The 21,825-nt window shown below is 43.7% G+C and overlaps 1 protein-coding gene across 1 annotated transcript in view; it reads right to left on the bottom strand.

The window, feature by feature from the left end:
- LOC120955139 (uncharacterized) overlaps positions 1 to 21,825 on the bottom strand; it is a 438,811-nt gene that overhangs the window by 252,232 nt on the left and 164,754 nt on the right. The window lies entirely within an intron of this gene.

Consider the following 21,825-nt stretch of genomic DNA (forward strand, 5'->3'; position numbering starts at 1 on the left):
CGAACGGACGGACGGTGCCGCGTTCCATTTGCGTGAGTCATGCCATACGTCATGTCCTCTCTGTATGTGTTGTGTGTGTTTGCAAATGGATTTGTGGATGACCACGCGTACACACGGCAAACACATCTCGCATGTCCAGCGGTACACGCAACATTCAGCCTCCGCAGAGGAACGCTCTCGGGGTGCAAGAAATCAGCTAAATTTATTACCCAATATCCACCCATTTAATCAATCCGACAGGGCACGAAACGGCCCTTGCCGGTGGAAGTGTTGGCAGTATGATGAAGCACACACCGGCCCTGAATGCGGGCGGGGATTCGGTGAGTGTACCGTTTTTTTTTTCTTTTCCCCGTGCTGGACAAATACAAGATACGGAGCCAGCCGAGTGGTGGTGGTTCATGCTAGTCTCCAAAAACCTCTGGTACGGTGAGGTCCTTTAATGGTCCTTGCTACTGCATCCACGGGCCAGTGGCATGCAATCAAATCAAGTGGAATGTGGAATAAAACGAGAACTCTCCTTCACTCCTGGTCGCTCTCGCTCTCTCTGGCATGCACTTTGCAGGCTAGAAGTAGTAAAAGAAATGGCTGGGACAACGATTGATCGGCCTTCAAGGGAAAAGGGCTAACTTCCTGGATTATTTTTACTTTGCATGCACACAGGCTACTCAAAAGGTCGATCGATTGAAGGATTTGTTCCGGAGTTGTTTTGGGTGGAGAAGGGAGAGATAGAAGCAACACAAAAAAGGCGCTACTGATTGATCAATCAATATCCTTGCTCGGTAAGCACACAGGAAGGCCAATCAGCATCCGCAAAAGAGGGTGGTACATTTAATTGAAATGGGAATGCATGTAAAGTGTAGTTTTGAAAGTAAATAGAGTGTAGGCTATTTATTTTATGTGAGATATGTGTTAAAATAATTAAATTTCTTCACCGGGAAAAGATTTTCCTATAGGGATTGAATCATTCAAATCAGATGGGAGTTGGAGTTCTTAAGCAGTAGACACTAAAAGGATACTAAAGAAACATAACAAAGGATTGCTTTTTTGCAGACACGGCAAAACAACGTTTAAAAAGCAAGTCCAAGGACAGTCTGTCTGCCCATCATAATGTCTTATTTTAGGACAGTTTCATATCCCCTCTTTACGACAGGGATCGGATAAAGTTTTCCGTTAAAAACGGACTGTCTGACATGGTCTGTCCTGTTTTAAGTTGATTGTTTTTGTAGCAAACTCCATTAAGAACAAAGAGACATCGCAGGGATGAGATTGGCGACAGAGTGGTCTAGAAGTGAACTTACCAAACTTATCATAATTTTCCGATTGCAACAACTTTTTGCAACAGTAGTGTCCTAACGCGCAAGAACCTTCGATATTGTGCGTCTCCATGACAGTGAGTTCTGCTGTGTCCACTGTTTTCCCGACTAACGTGCAAGAACAGTGAAACGTATATCATCATTTTTAGAATGAACGAATGAATTCCCCTAGACACTCGGGGATCCAACCGGAATTTCCAAGTGTTTTCCGCGCAAATTCTTACGACCCCAGTCTGGACGACACACCTTACCTTCGGTGGACCTTCGCCCCAAAAAAAAAACTGAGAGAGGAGAGCCCCAAAAATGAATGGCAACCCAATATGGCAGTTATTTGCCGCCGAACAAATAGGTAAACTTTCTGACAGGGGATCATTCGTGTCCTGCCAGTACGGTGGCAGTTTATACTACCGATGGGTCACTTTTTTGTGTGCGCTTTTGGTATGAAATGTAAGGATTGTTGAATGCATGGGACCCACGGATAAATCATGGTGTTGTTTGTGTGCAAAAACTTTCTCCGAGAGCGTGTTGTGTTTCCTGTCTTTACTCTCTACTCGGCATCTCTTCAGGATCATCTATTTTTCAGACACTTTCAAGCATTCTTGGCGAAGAAAAAAAAGGTGTAAAAAATGATCCTTTCTACTGCTCAACTTCAGCCCTGGGACCGTGGTACTTGCGATGAGTTATGAGGGTAACGGAACCAAAAAGACAAAAAAAGGACACAGTCCTAAAAGAACGCCGCACACGTTAACGGCAGATGGATGATGAAATTGATATTTATATCACACGCGACAACAACAATACACTACAGGTAACGATATAATTTGATAAACCAGCTGATAGACACATGTGTTGTGTTGTAGGGAGTTGTAGCGATTCTAGATAGAGATTTCAGACAAGTGCCAGGGATATCTACTGACGTAAAATATTAATATATATCCGATTCTGGGTGCTTTTGATTGATTGTGTGCGTTTGGAGAAATTCATCCATTTCAACCAGCAAAGGTACGCTCCGGTGTACACGAGTAGTCCCCATGTACAAATCGTTTGATGTGAAATTATTAAACAGTTTGGTCCTAACCCAGAACACACTGTTCACACTGTTCGGGTGTTTCGGGAGAGGAACAAGCACAAACACAAGCACACACACCAGAGATAACACGGGTTTTCGGGGAGCCTTGCGCCGATTAAATCCCTCTCAACGTGCAATTACGGTCCGCGCTAATTATGATCCATTCCAGAGATGACGCATCGTTGCGGAGTCTGTGTGTCCGGTGCTCCAAATCGTGGCATCGATTTATCATCACAGCCATCGAGACCCGAACGCGCGTTGTTGGTCACCGTATGGAAAATAATTCTATCCAATTATTGCGATAACTTCAGCAGGTTCCACGGTATCACCTCGGGGTGCTCGGTGCTATGTCTGTGGTGCAATTGGTGAATACCCTCCGCTAGACCTAATAACACCGTTTTGGCAATGTGGGATGTGGGTATGATCAAAAAGAAACGGTATACTGCACACGGTGAATGGTGCAGTCGAATAATTATCACTTCCCTATGCCACACTGCACCTCTCTGGAGGCTGCTGGTTTGCGTTAGACCTGTCACATGGGTTGGTACTGTGTGGAGAATGTTTATTTGGGGGTGAAACGGAACATAAATAGGGCATTGAGTGAGAAATATGGTCAGGATTATGTTCGGATGCTAATATCGTTTCAATTAAATTGATTCTATTATAAGAGGGCAAATGAGGTTATTGTGCACAGCCAAATTTTGGTCGTAACAGAGAGCCTTTAAACGAGATTTTATAGTTTTGTTCTAGAAATAGCACTAACAATGTAATAGAACCTGAACATGATGAGTTATAATTTCCGGATTTTCACGTAAATGTCTCGATAGAATATAACAACAATGTTACTCTCTGAAGTGTCCTGACTCTCCCCATTGTAGATCCCAATGAAGGAGTTATATTATTGTTTATTATTGTATTACATCTAGCCGCTTACAGGCTTACCTTCAGTAGCCGAAACATACTGTTTTAGTATATACACCTTGGAATAGTTTGAACTATAATAATTGCTGAAGTTCTTACTGCTAAGGTCCTAAGTGTCGAACTAGACAGCAAATACAAAGGATCGTGAACCAATCTACTAAATCTTACAAGCTTTGAAAAGGTCTCAAAGGAACACCAACCTAAACGACATCTCCTAATCGAGGATCCCTTAAGTTGCCACAATCAATAGTGGTGAACTGATGCGTGGAGAACCACACACGCAATCCGGACTTGATGTCAATCTAAAACCAGGGCAATAACTATAATTGATACGCCCCACGCATTACAATCCTGACGAGCTACCTCAGCCCCTGGAAAGTTCACCGATCGATCGATAATTTATTTACCTTTATAGAAAATGCGAACGCGACACAAGCCTCAGACGACCGTTATACAGTCTCGTAAATCCCTCCTATGTCCCGTAGCCGTTTGAAAATCTCGTGTGCTTCCTCGAGCACGAACATCGTTTTGAGACGAGATGTCTTCATCCGATGTCCGGGGATTTCGGGGCACGGCTTTGGTCGAAACCGAATTTTCTCTTCCCAAAATACCTGTTCGGCCCTTCTGCCCCGTTTTGTGCAAGGACTCCCCGGCGAGAAGCTGTGTTTAAGGAACGTGACTGGAGTTGAAGATTTCTACAGGGTGTTTTTTTTTTGGTATTATAACCTTATCTCTCCGCTTTTCGTTTTGTGTGTCTGTTGCTAAATTTCTAAAGAAGATAAAAAAAGCATACACAGACGTCTCCCACTAGTGGCCACCGGGAGTGGACCGTTTGATGTTGTGTGGTGGACGCTTTAATGTGGTTGCTTCTTCTGTTTTGCAGTTTGCGCTTCAAACGACGCAAACCGAAGCAGAAGCTTTGACCCCATTTCTGAAGGACGCACGGACGGGGTCGTATTCAATCTATTTGCTCCAATAACCCTGATCGGGATGGCATCGCGGTTATTTCTCGGTAATAACATATTAAGAAAGCATGTTTTACATTAACGATGGAACCGAACCGACACGTTGTGTCTTTTGTATTTGAGCAATGGAGCTTTTACGGTATGTGTTTCCACAATTTACACTAAATGAGTGAATGAGGTTTTGTTTGTACAACTCTCTTGGAATGGAAGTAAATTGACCAACGCCGTAGAACGGAGCGTAGAGTTCGCAGCAATCAGCATTTGTATCGTGAGTCGTCGAGCAAGCACGTTCGACCTATAGCATTTCTTTAGCACCACCATAAACTCGTAGAATCCTTTACCAATATCCAGCCCGTACACCTACCTACTCACCGCTTTATACACCCACTTAGAAAAGGTAAAAGAAAACACGAACCGCTCGTAAGAAAAGCCTTCGCATCCGCCACCTGGCTTACGCCCAGTCCTTGCCGGAAACGAAGGGATTTATACGATTTATACGCGCCGAGCTCATGATGAAAGGCTGTTTCGTGGCCTGAGGCGGAAGTTTAAAAGCTACCGCGACCGCCTGCTACCAGTCCTTTTGATAGGTGAACCCTTTGGCCAGAGGCTCCAACGATGATAATGATTCGGAAACTGAGGAACTCTATCGCACCGTACGGGTGAATAAATCAACCGCAAGATGGCGATGGTGGACTAAATCAAAACAGTGCCCCCTGGGAGAGGATAACTCCTTCGGAAAAGGCAAAAAACCCGCCTCGGAAGAGTTCACTTGGCAGAGGATGTGATGTACTGCTGCTTCTGCTGCCGCCGCAGCTGGAAAGTATCTACACTCACTTGACTTGACTGGGTGTATGTGGTCCGTGCTGTAAAGTTTATCGAGCCACTTAGCCGTATTAGATGGCGCGAAGTGCTCGACCAGACCACCGAGAGAAGGTGCTTAAAACGCCTGACGTAAGCGTGTATAAATCATCGTTTTCCCGTGGCGTATTGCTAACCATACACACACACACACACACTTGAGCGGGTTCCTTTTCTCCCGGTGCAAGATTGACCAGTGCTGTGTGTGTGTGTGTGCAAGGAAGACTTCCCCGGGAGTCCTCATCACAGCGGGTTGGTTGGTTCGTTTATCGCTTGAGAAACGCTTGGGAAGAAAGATGACTTCTCGCCAATCTTGCATCACCCGCTGTGGGAAAACCACAGCGCAAGGATAAGCGCAACATCGAACCATGGTGCCAAATCCAATCGAACGGTACAGCGAATTTCCTCCCACTGTACCTCTACCAGCAATACGTCTCTGGTGTCGGTAGAGAAGCAAAAACTAATGATCCACCTGCTGCTCTGTCCGTACGTCCCGACAGTACTCGGCACACTATCGAGTGTGCACTCTTGTCCCCTCCCGTACAGTTGCGTGAAACTGTAGCTCTTGCAGTGCGGACAGCGGATGGTGCACTGAGGGGAAAGATTAGTGCCGCGTTTCGTATTTCCGTTTGATTGAGCGTTATTTATTTAATTGATTCAACCTTCGGATTTGGGTTCGGCGCTTCCTGCACGTCGCACTGGCGGTGGTAGAGTTTAAGCACAGTTTCGGCGGAAAAGTGATACGATTTCCACGAGCGCTGGTGGAACGATTACACTAATAGTCGGGGCATTAAGCGGGTGTTTCGGTTTTAGCACGGGATTGGGGCGTTCGTACAAAATGAGATGCTTAAAATGGAACAAGGACATGCATTGGGACAGCGGAAACAGTTTGGGGAAGTGAATTTGATAATGGTTATTGAAGGATTGAATTGAAATAAAAGGTTGTTTTATGCATTAATGTTTAAAAGTACAGCTTTGGCATGGGGCACAATGCATCCACTCACGCTCACACGGGACTGAAGCGCCTAAATATATGCAAAGTATGCTGTACATGAAACAACTTGTTTTTCACGGAGTATTAATCTTTTCAAAGTGTTGAATAATGGATCTACAGCAAAGTATAGCAATAAGTAGTAATTGAAGTACTATTCCTTTATTTAACATTCAATTATGTGTATAATAATTTTTTTTGCAGTAGTGTATACATTTAGGCGTTCACGATGAAGAGATGGGAAATATAATTATCATTTTCATGTTAGTTATTTTAAGCCACTACATTGGCATGTAAAGAGTAAAAAAACAAAAAAAAACAAAAATAAAACATAAAATAAAACTACATCAATTGATATTTTCAAAAATTTAAGAAAAAAAGCAGAAAACAAGATAGGCTTAGGTAACTGTGGAATAAAGACGTTCTAACTAAATGCCAGTGTTTGTTACTTAGTATGCTACTTATTTTTACTTGTTTTACTTAGTTTTACTTATTTTTAGTATGATTTTTTACCAAAAACGGGGAATTTCAAACAAAATTAACATTAAATAGTGCTTTGCATACCTTAAGGCGTATAGATCGTTCTCATTTTGCGAAAAGGATTGTATAACTTCAGGACATAATTTAACATATTGCATACTTTCAGGGTAGTTTGTTAGCATATTGTATGTGTCTATCTAGGAATTTTATTTTTGTGCCAGGAATAACTATTTCTTGTTTTAAAAATAAAAAAAAATCCTGTATCATTTAATTAATTATATTTTTTCATATATTTACCCCAATTTTTTTTTTTTGAATATTTCCTCAGCTTCTGAGAGCATCTTCACTTTAGCATGCATAATAACCAAGCGTATGTTGAACGTTATTAAAATACCATTAAAATTAATTCCACACTACAATATGTCGCCTTTGCGAGAAAGCAATTATGAAGATTCGGTCGAATTCCAGAATACATTAGCGTCAAACTACATCCTACCTTAGCCAGCGCTAATTAAATCCAATGGACAATTCAATCCCCTCCAATGCACACACACGGTCCTACACCAATTTCCTTTGCCATCTTCCCAAAACTATTATGAGTTTCGTTGTTCCGCCCTTTTGTGGAAGATTTGTGACGCGCGTCTCATAAAGCCTTGGGTTTTACCGACTATTCCTTCTCGCCGACCTCACCGCACGCACGCACATTACTGACAAATCGACGCTGGGCAAGATGTCGATGACCTGGAGGGACGCCGGATGGCGCAATGAGCAAAGTAACACGCACCGCAACGAGCGCCACCGTCTCATCAACAGTTTGGGAATTAGATTCAACACTCTGCTCGATTTTCGGGCCGCCCGCACACCCCAAATCCTTGCCAGCACAATGCGCCCGTTTTTGCGGTTCCGCTTCGGGGCGTTTGTGCACGAAATGTGCGCATAAATTTGCCACCTCGATGGCGCCCACATCGAACGGCAAGCAAGTGAGCAGTACGTAAGAAAATTGGACGTCGGGAAGCGGTATTCTTGCTCCTCCCAGGGTTTGGCAATTCCTATGAATCAGTGAGGGTTGTTTCAACAGAAGCTCTCTGATTGCTACCAACGTACGACGCACGCCTTATCGATGCCGGCATCAAATGTCATCTTAAGTGTGATTGCGAACGAGGGAGGGGAGTGTAGAGTAAGTCGAGAATGTAAGACACGCCGTGCCGTCGCCGGGCTTAGCTCGGGGTCGATGTAAGCCGGCCACGTCTACGGGGGGAGGGTGGCGAAGCATCATACGCGCGAAAGTCTTCCACACAATAAACACCTGCGTGACAAACGGCAGCGTGCGGCAGCTGGCATCTTTTTCCAGCTGGCGCACACTATCCATTTCGATTACTTCGCCGAACCCTCCTCAACGTTATCTTGTTGAGTTTATGATTTCTTTCCGCCTGTCCTGGCGGTGTCCTGTTTTTTGCTGCGTGCGTGTATGTGAATGAAGACTTTAAAAATCGAACGACGAAAAAAGGTGCAAACCACCATCAGCATCATTTCAAGGTGGTGGAAAATTGATTTTCAATAGAGCCTGTTTTTTTCGGGTCCTTTTCGTCTTGTCAAAGGTAGTATCAAAAAAGGAATAAGAGCAACAAAAAAACAGATGATAAAAGAGTCATTCAGAAACATCTTTTCTATCCTCACTGCTCACAGAGGAGCATACCTTCAAGGGGCTAGAATTTCATTTCATCCTGTTTTGATATGCATTTAATAATATTTTCATTTCGTTTCAGAATCGGTTGGCGTTGGGTTTTTTTTCTCTTCTTTATCGCCTTGCTTTCCTTTATCACTATCTAAAGCGCCGGTGTGCGATGCCGCGAAAACGCGCGATGCTGTGTGTCTGACGCTAGAGAAGCTTCTTTATGGTTTTTGCAACAGGGGCAGTTGAACGTGTGTGGGTTGCTTATTCTCTCCCCCCGGCCTGAATCTTCCCTCAGATTTCGGTGAAGCCGAATGTGGTAGTATTTGAAAATTTAAAATTCAATCTAAACCCTTACAATCACTCGTTGCTACAAAAAAAAAAGGTGAAGAGATAAGAGACAAGATAGGGCAAACTAAAGATGCGTCCTTTTTTTTTCGTCTAGAATTGTTCACTTTGCATACACACAAACAGTCGCACACACATTGCACAGTCAGCTTTAAATTTTCCCCGTCCTTTAACGTCGTTCAACGGCGAAACTGAAGAGCGTGACGAATTCTTCAGCACAGCGTGCATACTTTAAGGCGCATTGTGCATTCTTCACGCAGTACCCGGAGATGGTGTGGTCCTGCTTCGATTATCATTTTAATTTACACTGTCACACGAACACAGGTGGCAGGAATCGTCACACGGATTCCGGTCTGTCATAGCGCGGGCTGGAAATTAAAGCTGTCAATCACTCCTGGATGTCGGAGAAGTTTACTCGCTTACGTTACGTTACGTGCGGGATATTGAATTAGGGCCGGATATTGCAACCCGTTTGCAATGGGGGACAGTAGAATCAATCCAGGACCTTTGGGGGAGGGATTTGGACAGGTGCGTAATGTGATTTGAGGCGATGACTGCAAACAAGACATGACGTTTGATTTGGTTACTTCCCTATCGAACGGTGAGAATGGAGAGCTGTCGTTTAAAGATTTGCGTTAATATTTTACTACCATTAGGTGCGTTTCATTAAAGGCTTACCATATAATAGGTCTTAATTTAAATTACATCCGAGCTCAATTTGCACTGGAGTTTGTCGCTACTAGAAGAGCGCTTTATCACTCGCTCACCAACACGTAGCGTCTAGCGTTGCTGCTACGGGTTTGCAAAGCCTTTGCACTGTGTATATGAATAAAACATCCTAAAACCTCACTATCTTGCACAAAGCAACGGCTCACAAACCAGCGGGCGTGGGCATACAACGGTGTCCTGCTGCATACACGAGCCCATCGACCATAAATATTGCTTGCACTGCATCGATGTTACATCGGTGTGCATTCAATTTGTGAGTTTATCTGCAGCGATGACCGCACGGACGGAGCTGTGTGTGTGGGTGCGTTTCAAAAGGGCGGTGGAATGAAATAGTGCAAAGAAGTGAACCTGGCAGCTACAATTACTTCGCTGACTTTGCACCACCCGCCCCGCACGGCCCCGCGGTGGCTGTGGAGAAGCGAGAAAAGTCCATTTTCCGTACCATAACGATGGTGCGCGATGGTGAATTACACAATCCAAAAGGCGAGTAAATCATTTCCCGTGCAAAGCGAGTCGAGTCCCCGCGTTTCGCGCGTAGGTCACAGCCCTACTGGTGGGCGCTCCACTGCAGTGGAGCTGCTTGCGATAACTTCCCTCCCAGTCGCACCATCTCCGGCACCGTATCCTAACGATCATAAATATGTCATCTCACGTACGAAGCGTGGTGCTTGGTGGTGCCTAGCCCAGCCGGGGCGGATATATCTGTGTGTCTTGCATCCGGAACCCGGCGGACCGATTGGACGGTTGCGGACCCATCGCAAACCTTGACCGGTCTTCTTTTATTCTTATTATCATCGGCATCATCACCGTCATCGGCATCATTGTCGGTATTATTATTATGTTTTTCCTTCGCATCTTCCCCCGTTCTCTGCTCTCACGATCATCCTTTTGCGCTGCGAAAGGATCGATCGGACCGTCCACTGGAGCCGGTGTTCAGTGTTGTTCGGTGCAGAAATTCATCTGGTCCTTCGAACCGGATGAATGCGGAGCGATGCGCTGCGGGTTGCGGCGAACCAGGGGCTAAGGTCAGCATATTATAAAGCAATTTCCCGCTTTCGTGCTGTAATGATGCTCTTTACGTAACCTCTAACCTGACCGGAACCGAGCAAGGTAGATGAAGAGGGGAATAAAAAGAGAGGGGAGGAGGGAGTGAAGAAATTGGGATTTTTGACCAAAAGAGACGTAGTTTGGAATTTCCTCTCAAAGGACCGTTCGACATAAACGTTTTAAGCATGGGAAAGTAATTTGTATTTTACTGTAAAATTGTAGCTAAGAGTTGGATGTATTTTTAATTAAATGTTTTTTTTTAATATCTAGTTTCTCATTTATGTGAAGTCTTGTTGCACTGGGTCTCAAGTTGTATTTATTTAGCAACTTTTACACAAACTTCAAACCCATAAACCACTCAAATTGTTCCGAATGAAATAGCTTTCGAGAACTTGTATCCATCCCAGACCATGTTCTCAATGCATCCCTACTCTTCCTTATCAGCCAGCGACGTGAAAAGTCACCCCAAAGTACGGTGCACGCAAACCAAAAGCTCGGCTGCAATGCTCACCATGGTCCAACACAGTACCACCGGACGATAATGGAAAATTCATAGCGTACGCTCGGTTGACCATAAATGCAGCGACACTGGTCTCGGTGTCTCCGTTTTCATGGCCAGCCGTTCAGTTCAATAAACATCCCTTGCACCCAGGGCATCCGAATTCGATTGCCATCCCCTTTCCGGTACCGCAAGCGCTCTTATCGTACCGGTACTCAAAAAGTCATCCGATGATGATGAACGGGTCGTAAGAAGAAGCGAGCATGTGCATCAGAACGCGATGCAATGTGGGTGCAACTCACCGTCATCATCATCTGACAACGGTAAGCTATTTGCAAGGCATTGTAGGCACTGTTCCCAAAAAAAAACGGACTGCGTCCGTGCCCGAGAAGTGGGAAAGATAGCAAAGGTACAGATGGGAACGCTACGATGCTCTGTGTGATGCTCCCAACCGTTGGTCAGGATAATAATGTCGCAACCTTTTTAGGGAATGGAAACCCCAGCCAAACGAACGCGTCTCCGTGTGAGTCTGTGTGGTTTTGTATGCTGTGGTCCTGCTGGGAAAAAGCCTTCTCCGGGTGCCGGGCGGGACGATGTTTGGTCGCAAAGTGACAGACCACAAACGAGACCACCGAAAACATTCCCTCCCAATGGGTGGGTGACTTTGAGCGAGCGAGGAACGAAGGAAGAAGCAAAATCGAAACCATTTCCCAGCTGTCCGTTCAACTGGGACTGTGGGCTGGAGAACACACACACACCGAGCGACCCAACGTCGTGATCCAGCACAGCGGTGTGGGAAAATAAAACAGCGGCCCGAAAACGGGGAAAATTACATGTGAAAACATATTGTACGTACGTGTCATGTTTTATGGCTCTTCCCGTGGTCGTAAACTAGGAATTTCTCAGTCATAAATTGAAACGAACGCGCAATGGTGGCTGACACTGGAAGAAGGCTAAGGACAAGGGCACAATTCTCTCCCGGGAAGAGAGACAGAGAGAATTCCAGGGAATTACTGGATACCGAAAATGGTGGCAGGCCTTAGATGCGCGCTCCAGAAAACCTCCTCTAACCTTCCGATCCGTACAAAAATGTCACGGTAAAGTTAAAAATGGAAAAGTTAGTTTTTTCCCCATTGTTTTACTTCCATTCCTGCCAGCTCTACGTGATGAGATTTGCGTCTAGATGGGAATGGTTGTGGTGGATCGCTCGAAAGGATAAAATACATACACACACTGGTAACGAAACCTACCACTACTCTCAGTACTCACTATCTAGCGTGAAATGTAACACACAGATGCTTAACAAGTTGGAATGATCCACACGAACACCGTTCAAAACCTACCCCTCCTTACCCAAAAGCAGGTAGCATGAGAAACTGCAATTACCCTGGTTTTTGGGGCATTTAGGGGGAGGACCACTTTATTTGTGTTGTTTATCGAGCGGCGAGAACATTAGCGTGGAATTATTCGGACGCATCGTCTACGTGGTGGATTTTTCGAGTAACGAGTTTGCAGCCAACCGACCCACCGACCGAGGTCGAGGTGCAAATGGGCTTCATTTGAAGCTGAAAGTTTGTGCCAATGTGGTAGTTGTTCTGCTTTGAATGGGGTGGAAGGATTAGGGTCAATGAGGTCTATATAATGTCGTGGGGATACTGTTTGATTGTATGTTGTGATAGTAGTCACATGGAAACAGTGTAGCGATGAAATGAAAAGATAAAGATTATTTTAAAATTAGAATAGTACAGAAATTAAGCAAGCAAACAAATTTAAAACCACAAACAAACGTTTTTAATACAGTATGTAAGTAGTTCGTACAGTATGTTCCATCATAGCTTTTTTTACAATTTCTTTTGAAAGCAGTTTTTAAAGGTACAATGAGCCCTTCTCGTTTTACTTGTTTTGCAAAGCAGCTCGAGGATTTCTTCGATAATTGATGAGGACAGCAAAAACTAATGCAAGATGGTACGTTCCTCTCGTACAGAAGTTCGCGGTGGACATGTTGACCATTGACAGATAGAAAATTAATAAACTCAAACCCAAAATAAAGCATTTGCAGGTACTGCAACCGTAATTAAACTCCCGATGTTCAGGATAAAATAGAATTGAAATTTGATGCTCCCGTATTATTTGGCAAAATTCAATTGGTACGTTTCTGCGAAATTCTTAAAAAATCGAGATGCCCTGTATATAGAACCTCGGCAGACTGTATTTGATTCCAAAGATCCATTGCAACGTTACACACAAATATTCAATGAATGGCATCAGGATATTAATGTCTATTACAGGGTTTTCCAGGGGTTCTCATAGTTGTGGGACACTTCCTTGACTTTATCTTACGAGAAATGAGCTTCATATGATGGAAATTGGACTCTATGGCACTTTTTTGGACTGGCTCCTTGGAAATTCCAGTTGGATTTATCTAACAAGGGTGCTATAGAGTCCAATTCGTATTACTTTAAGTTCATTTCACGTAAGAAGGAGTCAAAAAAGTGTTCCACAGCTATGAGAACTCCGGGAAAACCCTGTAATGCCTAGCTATTATAGTATGATTTTCTACAAAACAGGCTTTGGCTATTGATGTTATATTATTATTATTTTATCTTAAAATGTAATTACCACCAGAGATATATTTACTAATTTGAATTGTTTTTTTTTAATGTTTGCAAGATTGAGCTACATCCTGTTGTTCGTTAGCTATACTGCAAGGAGATATATTGAGATTATGAAGATATGTAGTTTTTGTTACTAGATTGAACCTTTGTACAACCCTCGCGGCAAACTCCACGTTTCTTCTGTTCGGTGTAACGACCTATGCAGTCATGCCGGCCTATACATGCTATCGAGAATTATGTAGTGATTGGTGTACGGTTGAGACGGCTATGATATCTTTATTATGATATCATAACATTCCAAACATTGATCTACAAAAAATCCGCTGTATACCAATGTGGCAAAAGCAAAAGAAATGTAAAGTTTTAGTAGCATTGCAGTTCTGTTGGATGTTGCCTGAAATTCTATTTTTCAGGACTTTCAATACTTTTTTCAATACTTTAAAGCTCCTTGCGACAAGAATGATCACCCCACTATATTAGGCACTAAAACAACATACTACTGTTTGCTTTTGCATTTAACAAAGTCATTCCTTTATATTGTACGGTAAGCATCGGGTCTATGCTCTTCTTCCTTTCGTCCATAGGTCAATCCCTCTCATCAATAGAAAACCTTATCATCAATTGACCATCAACCATAACACACCCATTAGCTGTTCGAGTCGATTACCTCGGTGTCAAACAAAACGCAAAGACAATTCAATCAATCAATCCACATCGAATCGAATCAAATGGACAGCCGAACCCCGTTTTGCCGCTACAGAAAACCTAAAAGAAAAAAAAAATCCTTCAATTCCTAAACTGACGTTTCTTAAACGGTAATGCTCCCTCGAGCTTGATTCACCTCCCCCCTCTTCGGTACAAATAGTCCTGCATGCATCGGCCACATCGTTAGCAAACGTCCAAACGGAACCTCCTTCTCATCAAACAAATCTGTTGCAGCATGCAGTTAATCTTTCCCCGCACTCTCCGCATGTGGTCACACCGCAACCCTCGGCACAGTCCATTTCCTTCCGAGGGATCGGTGGTCGTTAGGTTCTTTGATTGGAAGATATTTCCTTTTGCGTTGTCCAGGACTGGCACCCCCCCCGGTTGCCAGGCGTTTTTCCTTCTAAATCCGCACCAAATGAGCGACGGTGGTGTGGAATCGGATTTCTTGAGCCATTGACTTTCGGTCTGCATCAATTTCGGCACTCCCAAAAACTCCCAGTTTCTCCACAGTTCATTGATCTCTGATGGCTAACCCCCTGCTGATACTGTAACTGCTTGCTGCTGCTATTGTGTGCGTGTGGGTGTGTGTGTGGTATTTGTAGCATTTAGTACGATATTTTGGGCTGTAGGGAGCTGCAGTTCGCAAAAGCAGATTATAAAAGATCCCCTCCGCATTTGGCAGAAGAATGTGAACGTATGCTTCAAGGTGCACACCGTGTGGTATTAGTTTATTGGTTTGGGACGGTTCAGTGCGTTAGAGATAGCAATCATTAACGGAAAGCAAAGCGAAAGAGCAGACGAGGTACATCCTGCTTGGGTTCAAATATTCATACGCAGCAACACCTCCCTTTAATGCGATTGCAGGCACCAGTAGGTTGGGATTCGTTTGATGTGCGTTGGTTCGAGTGCTTCCGGATTTCCAACAAAAAAAAAGTCCTCATTATTGAAGACAAAAATGGGGATAATACTTCTTTCCACCACACGCACACGTGTGTGTAGTGTACAAATTGCTGAACAAATTCTTGTTGATTGTGAGTTTTGGCCGAAAGAAACTGCAGCTTATCAATTGAGGGGTACAACGTACCGGAATGGCACAAAGCAAACAGGTTCATAGCAGTATAATCCCTAAAATAGTATCCTTGGCATTAAAAGCGAACTGTGTTTCGCATCGGTAATCTATTTCCCCAAATTGCCTGTGCCATCGTTTGCACATGCATTTGTGCCATTTTTGTTTTTTTCGTTGTAGCAAGAAGATAAAATCCATCCAAACGACCTCGAAAGTTAAGTCGTCCGATGCAGCTGCTTGCTTGATCTATATGACTTCATCCGATCATTATCGTATTTGTCTTCGAACCCAATATGGCACAGGTCTGCTGCAGTGCGGGGAATGCTTCTACGTGGATATAAAGTACGTGGAAATGCTATTAGCACTGTTGATCCGTTTTACTATCAGATTATGGGGCTGTGAGGGTACGTAAGTTAAGAAATATGACGGTAATATGGTACCCATTTCTTGGTCGATATATATGGAAGACAAGTTGTGAAACACAATTTTGTTACAGGCAACGATTGAAATTGAGTATTTTAAAGCTTTATTCCGGGATGTGTGATACAAAATAAAGATTTGATACAAAATTTAGTGCACGTTGAATGGTTTACATAATGATTCTGCTTACACAAGCTTACCGCTGTAGCATTTACATCTCCATTCCCAAACTAAACCCGTCCACGTAAGTGAGATCGCTTACCTGAAATGAAAAGAGGATAAAAACGCATGAGTAGCCTGCCAAAATTTATCTCGATTGACATTTTCTTATTTATATCTACAGCACAGAGCCCACTCCCTGCTTTACACCATTTTCCGCTTAATTGATTCCGCACACGGGTGGGACGAATTGCCGAAAGGCAACAAATCGAAACAGTGAAGAAAAGGCTACAGAAATCAATCGCCAACAAGAAAGGCATGCAAAATCTGACGGGCGGGCTTTTTTATGCGTAGGAAAAAGCGTAGGAAAAAAGTACACTGCAATGTCGCGTTCCGCCGAAGCGCATCCGACACTGATCGATTTCATCGAGATTGAAACGAATCACCTTCCTTTCATACTCACGAGTCGGGGAGAAGATACATGCTGTACGTGTGGGCAGGTTTTTTTCTTCCTTCACACCGTTGTTATTCTCACAACACAATGTCGTCTCCTGTTTGTTATTTCCGGTCGCGCGAGACGCCCCAAAAAAGAAATGGAAAAAGCGCGTTACCTCCATATTGCAGTTGTGTTTGGGCTGCGTCGCAAGCCAACCGAAGCTTGGACCCACTGGAAGGCGGTGTTTTTCCCCCACTCTCTCTCTTTGTATTTCTCTTTCTATCCCTACGTCGAGAAGGATTTCTCGCCAAGCAGCAGGATGTTGGGACGGAAATATTCTTAAATGCAGAACCGTGTCGCCATCAGCTTTTCCGGACGGACGGGCTCCCACGGAACGGTAGATGGATTCCTCCACGGGCGTTGCCATTCAAAATTTGAATGTAAATTGTGGGTATTTAAACAGCCAGCCAGTCTCACACTTCAACTGTCTGACCTCAGAAGATGGAAGACGCTTTTCCTGCAAGAGACGGTGGTGCGTTAGGAAAATGTTACACGCGCACTCACAACCTCGACTTCTCGACCCGACTGCTTCTCGGTAGCTTTTGCGGTGGACCACTCGTACGAAACCGACACCACCGGGGGCGCGCAGGTTGTTGACGCGACGAAACGTAGAGTACAGGCCTTCAACCTCAGTTAAATGCAAAAGGAAAAAAATGGTGAAGCAAAATCCTCGCCAGATATTTTTTTCTTCGCACTTCCGCGTTCAAGGAAAAACCCTCCGCTAGATGAATAAATATTGAAAAAGAAAGCTAGCTGGAGCTAAGCGAACACGGAACGCGCAAGAAAAAGAAAAAAAAGGAAAGCTGGGGAGCCAAAAATTTGCACCACCAACGCCATCAGCACGGGGTAAATATTTGCATAAGCATCCGGCAGAATATGATGCCCGGGTTCGTGACGCGGGCTGTGCGAAACTTGCCCCCGCTTTAATGTGGCAACGTGGCGGGCGGGCTGTTAAAGGCTTTTAGGAGACGAACCGGATGTTGCAAATCACCCATTCGCAGGATAACGGTGTAAGTACACATTTGTTTGGGATTTGTAGTGTGTTACAGTGGATTGAAGCAACATTTTAGTATAACGCTTGGATGAGTTTTTTTTTGGTAAGTACCGAGCTATATCAGAATCAGGATCAGCAAGACATTATATTGAGATTTAATGTCATACTGGCTAGTGAACGTGAAGGTGCAGTTATATATTTGTTCAATAAAAGATTTAAAATAATATCAAATCAAATATTTTAAAGGCTTACGAAAACTGTGCCATATTTTTTACACATTTGATTATTCAATCTTGTTTGTTTGTTTGTTAGTATATTTATTTTCCTATTGACAAATCTATGATACATTTTAGTGATGGAAACAATGAAGATTTCGTCGGAATCGATTCCGGTTAGCTCCGAAGTTATCTGGAATCGATTCCAGATAGTATATCCGGAATCAGTTTCCAGAATCGATTTCGGAATCGGCTCCGGAATGGGTTCCAAAGTAGCTCTGGAATTGGTTCTGGAATCGGCTCCGGAATTGGTTGACTCCGGAATTGGTTGGCTCCGGAATTGGTTGGCTCCGGAATTGGTTGGCTCCGACATCCAAATTGGCTCCGGAATCGGAATCGACCCCGAAATCGGATTTGGCTCCGGAATCAGAATCAGCTCCGGAATCGGAATCGGATTCGGCATTGGTACCGGAATCAAAATCGGCTCCGACATCAGAATTGGCTTCGAAACGGAGTCGGTTTCGGCATCTTCATAGGAATAGGCGTTTGGGTTCAATGATGCTACGTGTTGATAGAGGCAAAGAAAATCAAAATTTACTTGTAAATCATCTATTTACATGAAAAATTCCTGACTCATTTGGCTTCCTACACTTCTTATTTCAATTCAAAAAGTAATTCTAATTCCTGAGTAAATTCCATTTCTGGAGTCAAGCCTGATTCCGTCACCGGAGCAAATTGCGATTCCCAGGCCGGTTCCGATTCCGGAAACGATTCTGATTCCGGAGCCGATTCCGATCCTGGAATCGATTCCGGATCCGACTCCAGAATCGGCTTCGGATTAAACTCCGAAATCAGCTCCGGAACCAATTCCGGAATCGGCTTCGGATTAAACTCCGAAATCAGCTCCGGAACCAATTCCGGAATCGGCTTCGGAACCAACTCCGGAATCGGCTCCGGAATTGATTCCGAACACGAAATCGGAATCGGGTAGGTCTGATTCCGAGCTCCCACCACTAATACATTTGCCTCATTGTTTTGTCGTTTTAAGCAGCTCTTCACCGGTTACTATGACTTTTAAAATTTGATACGCAATTTTTAAGATTTATTGTTGTTTTTTTCAATAATTCTTACAACTTTAACTTTTCAAGTACTTACGTGGTTTACTTATATTTTACTATCTTAAATTGTTAAACATTTGGTTAGTCTTTATTATAAACAAGTAGTCTTTATTATAATTATTATTTATAACTTTTTTAAATGTTTTTATATGTAAAATAAACTTTTAAAATCCTGTTTTGAAGTACTGGGATCAGAGCTTAAGACATTTGAACCAAACAAGCATAACGTCTTTTAAACTTCTCTGCTCTTTCCATTGTTTAAGCCCCAAGCCTATCATAAGCAAACATTTATATGATTTGTCACACTTCCAATCAAAAAGGCATGAAACATGACAACACATGTTCATACTATCATTTCAATTACAATCTCCCCACCAACCAACCAAACGACCCTTTGCCGAGAAAAAGAAGCAAGCAGCAAATGGTAATGGTAGTCTTTTACACACCGAAAATGATGTATCACATCCGCTATCAAATTTGTATTAGTTTGTCACAAAGCACTACTCACAGTTCGGCAACTCCACCGTACTTGCTGAGCTGGCAACAGTGTGTGGCTGTGTGTAGCGCGTTATCATTATTGCATCGTTCACACCGACCCCGGCGTACGATAACGAACGAAAGCTGCCAGAGGAAAAAGGGACATGCGCAACGAAAAAAACGGATAAAATAAAACCGTTTCTCTACACGATAACGAGACGAGATGATGTTGATCTTGATAATGATGATGATAGGGAGCACCGACGAACTGCAAGCAAGCATGTAGATGAAGGTAAACATTTCACTCTCTCGCAAAACGTCAGCCAGTCAGCTTTCTAAGAGTTTTTCTTTTTGTGCTGTCGTTGTTTTTCCTTCTTTTCTTTTTTTTTAACGGAAGCCAAGAAAAGCTGATCAACGGGTTGGTGTACGGCACGGTAGCACAGGGTATGGGTACGGCATACCCATCGACAAACACATTCCGATCGTTCGTTCGTTATATGGACCGGAAAATGATGATGATGATTTTTATTGTGTTAGACTGGTTCAGCTTTCCGTTGGCAGCATCCTTTGCTGCTCGCATCATGATCATATCTTGGATACGTTTTGTGTGTGTGTGTGCTTTCTTATCGTCCTTTTGTGGAGCAAAGGATACGGCAAAGCATTTCGTTCCACCGGCTGGACATTCACAATTGGACACTTGAAGCTTCCGGAGCTTCTGGCGCGAGCATGCACAACACACCGATGTCCAGTTGGTTAGGAGAACCGTTCCATCTCATCGATATATTGTTTTGGGTCATTGTGCATGTGAGATATCCAAACAAAGGCAACCTGGCAAGTGGGTTGGGCTGCAGGAAGCAAAAATGCCTTTCCAATGACATGTTCACTTTTCCATCATCCCCATCAAACTTGGGAATCATATCCAAAATAAGGGGGCGGGAAATACGGGAAAGATAAATGCTGGAAAGGATGGTCGACCACCCCGGGGTTTTGTCCGTTTCCATTTTTATCCCATTTCCACCCGGAATTGGATTTACGGGACACAGACGAACTGCGAATGTGAGGGCAACATTTGCCTCTTCAACTTCCAATTTCCAACTCTAACTCTCTCTCGGTAGACATTCGATTTGTGTATCCCATTTGGGAAATCTTCCCATATTCAGTTTCTTTTTTGTTGTTGTCTTACCTCGCCCAAACAAACCCAAACAGTTCACCTTTTTATTTCTGAACGTTTTCTGATGACGCTGAAGATGGGCATCGCTCTTCACCGAAAACCCCTTTGACGTCAAAAACAGTGACGTTGGGTCCATCTCGTATGGAGAATTTGCCTCAACTTGATGCAAAGCACAAAAACAGCTCCCAGTTCCAGTATCATCATTTCAACGGATGCGGAAAGTATGATTCCCGGGAGGGGAATTCAGACTGCCAGGGTTTTTTCTTCTTCTTTTGGTCTCCAGTGATGTGTTGACGTTGCAGTTTACATGGTTTGTATTTTTGGGGGAAAAAAGCTTACGGAAGTTTAAAAAAGGGATGAAGGAATTACCCAAAAATATTAACAAGCTTTGGTCATGCGAAGACTTTGTGCTTGAAAGCAGGATGTAAAAAGGACATCACTGAAAGATGAACAAAGGCAAGGTAAAATACTGAGAATGTTCTGAAAAGTTTACCAGGGCTAAAAACCAATCATTCGAACAGAAACCTATCACTCAAAATTGCCTACCAATTGGCAAGGGACTCTCGAACTAATTATATCCCACATTGCCGGAAAAATTGAATTAACTACCAATGTTCAGCCTCTACCAGTGTAGACCTCTCAGTTTTTAATGTTTGCAGGTTGCACTCCATTTGGCATATAGTAATTAAATTCCCCCGGTCGCACGATGCATCACAGTGCAGGCGAAAGGTTTCGACGCAGGATTTTTGCTTTCAGTGATTATCGATTAATCGAATTTAATGAGTAATCCCATTCGATCCGGATGCAGGTCCAGCATGTGTCATCGATATGAATGCTCCATTGAGCTTTTCTAGGAAGGTGGGGAGGCAGCAATTTAGCTTGTGCTGCAAAGGAATAGTGTCGCACTGCCAGTACGACACTCGTACGTAGTGGTTCCGATGTACCGATTGGTTGTCGTCGTTTGCCGTTTCGGTTGAATTCAACTAACCAGTCCTTGAGGCGATTGCACTGCCGTACAAGACGTAGCAGGCCGACGGTGGCTACTGAAACGGAGTACGAGACGTGTGGCTTCAGCACGATGTTAAGGCTGCTCATGATGATGATGATGATGATCGAGCTATGTGCCCTTTTGCATGACCAACATAAGATTGTTAACGAATGTTGACTGCATTGCTTCCTCCGAATGCGGTTGACGGCATGTTGGTACGGGGATCGGACGATTAGGACGATTTCTGCCATTGAATAGCAGACATTCCCGTACTGTGTGGGGGCTTGCAGGATGCAGGATTGAGTGTGTGACGATTATGTTGTTCGTAAATATCACCTCTCGTTATGTCGTTTGTTTAGCATGCGGATGACGTTCCACTTGAACGATTTCTCAACTAGGCTTAAGATAGGGGTAGAAGGGCAGAGCAGATCCTTTGTAGGACAGTGGAATGCTCAATTGCATCGTGGGAAGGTATTTTTATAGTACCATTCAATACAGAAAACAAT

Source organism: Anopheles coluzzii, chromosome 3 (genome assembly GCF_943734685.1).
Source record: "Anopheles coluzzii chromosome 3, AcolN3, whole genome shotgun sequence".
NCBI classification, from domain to species: Eukaryota; Metazoa; Arthropoda; class Insecta; order Diptera; family Culicidae; genus Anopheles; species Anopheles coluzzii.